Here is a 3392-nt window from a genome sequence, read left to right as displayed (position 1 = left end):
CTTTCAGGTCCCAAGCCGGCTGCTCTACCACTACACCACAGCCGCCCCTAGATAGTATAAAAGCACATAAATGCATTTTATGTATAAACCAAAGATCAAAAACTCTGTATATGTATCCATCCATCCATCCATCCATCCATCCACCCATCCATCCAATTTCTGTACACGCTTCTTCCTTTCAGGTTTGTGTGGGTCACAGGTGCCCATATCCAGCAGTCACAGTGCGAGGGGCGGGGTACACCCTGGACACGCTGCAAGTCCATCGCACTCTGCCAGTGTATTTTAGAAAAATCCAGTTTCTTATTTTTTTCTGACAGTAGTGCATATGTGTTCACCCTGCTGCTTCAACACCGGCTAATCATTTWAACAAAATTCCTTTATTATACAGCATAAGATCCCTTCTTTGATAGAAACGCGTTTATTGTTTAGATTCATTCTTAGAGGTCCTAATTGTTTAGTTGCCATTTTTCTTCAACAATACAAAACAAAAGGTTATTTCTCAACAACACAATTGAAAAGCTTTGAACATTGGCCATATTGACTTTGAACATAACTGCTAGATCCACATACAGTAGCTGTGTATGCTATGGTAACTGCAGGATAAAAAATGATGAAAGCACACAGGATACACACAGGCTAGTGCTCCTAGAACTCATTAAAAATGCATCATGAGATGATCAATGAGAGCTTCTGGGGCAACAACAAACATAGCCGCTATCACCCAAGAAAGGATGGTGCTCCTTGCAGCAGGCCTTTACGTTGATTGGGCAATGACATAGAATGAGGTCAAGCTCAGAAAAGTCACAGTAGCAATATTTGCCAGATAACAAGAAAGAAAGAAAAATGTCCTTTTCAAACCTTTGTGGTACATCACTGAATTACCCTTAAGCCACTATGTCATAGGAGCCCAGCTGTTGGTGACTAAGTGGTGACTAAGAATTGTAAGAAAATAATTGCATCCTTACTGAATTCTCAGTGTTTTCCACCACTGAGCCACGCTGCCATGTTTTCATGGCCATGTTTTGAAAATTACAATCTAATTTTGTGTGCCTGACATACAAAACTTTATTTTAGGCCATGCACATTATTTTATCTCCCACACACACTGACATTGAACAAATTTTGACTTACTATGCAACAACCTTGGCAGCCATCCTCATATTTATGATTTAATCTAACCAKGTACACTTTAGATTTTGGATATACCTTGTTGATTTAGACCAGTTTATTATTTATTAGTCATTTTGTCATTAGTAATACTGTCATTATTGTTWATCCTTGTTATATAGTCACGGTCCTGAGCAGTCCAGTCCTTGTTCGCTCATATCAGTCCACCTGCAATGTGGCCTTGGTCCGTCGATCTCCTAGTGGTCTCTGCGACAACGCCAACTGTTATGGTAAATGTTTATCTAACAACAGAGAGAAATATGTGGTCCAAGAATGAAGGTACTCCGTGAGATGATCAGCTGAGTTTTATTGTAACAACAGGAAACACAGAGAACCTGGCCTGTCTCTGTGCCTCTGTCTCTGTGTCTCTGCTTCTCTCTATCAGTCTCTCCACACTACTGTTGAACTCTGTCTGAACACTTTTGTCTCGAGAGGCCTCATATATATATTAACATTCTGTCATCTTAGCAAGATTTGATACAAGGTCAATGGAAAACACAAAGATAAACACAAGTGATATCTAAGAATGATTATTGTTGTTAGCAGACCTTGTTCTGACTTTAATCATTCTGTCTGCAGATGAACAGCATGTCAGGAAAACCTAGGTCATTAAAGGATGTCATGAATTACTTGCTTAAACATAAAGTATTATTTCTACCACAATCCTTCAAATCAGATAGAAGAAATTTTAAAAGGCAGTTTTAAACTAAGGCTTTTAGCTTCTTAAACTAATTCATATGTTCACCCAAAGGTACAAGCAGGGTTCAGCATTTTTCTGCAAGCAGCATCCACTACATTAACCCTGTAAGACCCACTGTTGCAAAATTACAACATGCCTTTTAGCTGTACCAAAACTTGCATATGTACTTTTCCAATGTATTTTTATGTTTACGTCATGATTAGATCTTATTGTTCAGCCCTGCAATGCCATTGGATGGTAAATGTGTAAACAGGTCTCACTATCAGGCCATGAAGTTATACAACTTGCGAACCTTCCTTCATGCACCGCTCTCTCATTTACTATAGTGAATATCTCAACACTGAAGTAAAATCCCTAAATTTATTTATTTATTTATTGTGATTATTTGAATGTCTACAACATGTAATAATTACTAAATTGTTGTTGAATGCATGCACCAACTTAGATTTTTGGCTTGTTATGTCTTTGTTGTAGTTTTACAACGTTGGGTACAACGGTAGTCAAAATGGAAAATGGCACAAAACATGAGGTCATGGCATCTCTCAGATGTATATTGCAAAATACATATTACTACTAGAAAAACTATTTATGTTTATTTAACCAGGCAAGTCTAGTTGAGACCGCAGATCGCTCTTTCAAGGGTGGCCTGGGCCTGAAGGCAACCTGTTGTACATGTTTTTGGGGGTTGGGGAAACTGGAGTACCTGGAGAAAACCCACGCAAGCACGAGGAGAACATTCAAACTCCACACAGAAAGACCCCAGGTCCGAACCGGGGATCGAACCCCAGGACCTTCTTGCTGTGAGGCTTTGGTACTAAGCACTGAGCCATCATGTTGCCACTGAGCCATTGTGCAACACATTTGATTATTTGCTATTGTTATTTTTTTATCCATTTAGAACAGATTTGAATAATTCTGAAGGATAAAGATTAGAAAACATGTTTTATTGTTGTGATATTTTAAGACCTTACTGTAGCAGTTTTTGAAATGTCTGTATTTTATCTGTAAAAATACACATACAGCTGTTTTTTCTTGGCTTTGTTTGCTCAAATATCTACAGCCAGATACTGGTTGTATAGGATGGTTACTGGGTGTGGGGACAGATGTGAATAGTGTGAATGTTAGTGGTTATGGTGCATTGTTCTGGACACTGGAATACATTGGGATTATAAGGCTAAACAAGACCTAATGAATATGTAAATATGTTCTTACAAGAAAAAATTGCTCTAAGGAAGTTCCGTGTTCCACTAGTGGATGTGTGCAAAGATATGATTTCACATTCCCTGTAAAACTAAAGAGGATGTTGCAGACACAGCAATAAAGTCTTCAACAATAACCTCTGTAGGAAGTGCAGTGTGAGTTTATGCTTTTCAGATGAAAAGAACTGCTTTTTAGAATAGCACTACATGACCACAAGTCCAGGGTGCACCCCGCCCCTCGCACTGTGACTGCTGGATATAGAATAGAATAGAATAGAATAGAATAGAATAGAATAGAATAGAATAGAATAGAATAGAATAGAATA

At 38.4% G+C, this 3392-nt stretch overlaps 1 long non-coding RNA gene across 1 annotated transcript in view; it reads left to right on the top strand.

Annotated features, from left to right (window-relative positions):
- Nucleotides 1-1294: 1294 nt before the first annotated feature.
- The window catches only part of LOC106521074 (uncharacterized), a 10845-nt gene continuing 8747 nt past the window's right edge, over nucleotides 1295-3392 (top strand). Inside the window, exons 1-2 of the long non-coding RNA XR_001310628.1 lie at nucleotides 1295-1397; nucleotides 1926-1929. This is a non-coding gene — a long non-coding RNA (uncharacterized LOC106521074). The remainder of the gene's footprint in view (nucleotides 1398-1925; nucleotides 1930-3392) is intronic.

The sequence above is a fragment of the Austrofundulus limnaeus genome, unplaced genomic scaffold, assembly GCF_001266775.1.
Source record: "Austrofundulus limnaeus strain Quisiro unplaced genomic scaffold, Austrofundulus_limnaeus-1.0 Scaffold102, whole genome shotgun sequence".
NCBI lineage: Eukaryota > Metazoa > Chordata > Actinopteri > Cyprinodontiformes > Rivulidae > Austrofundulus > Austrofundulus limnaeus.
This window is presented reverse-complemented; position numbering and strand designations above follow the sequence as displayed.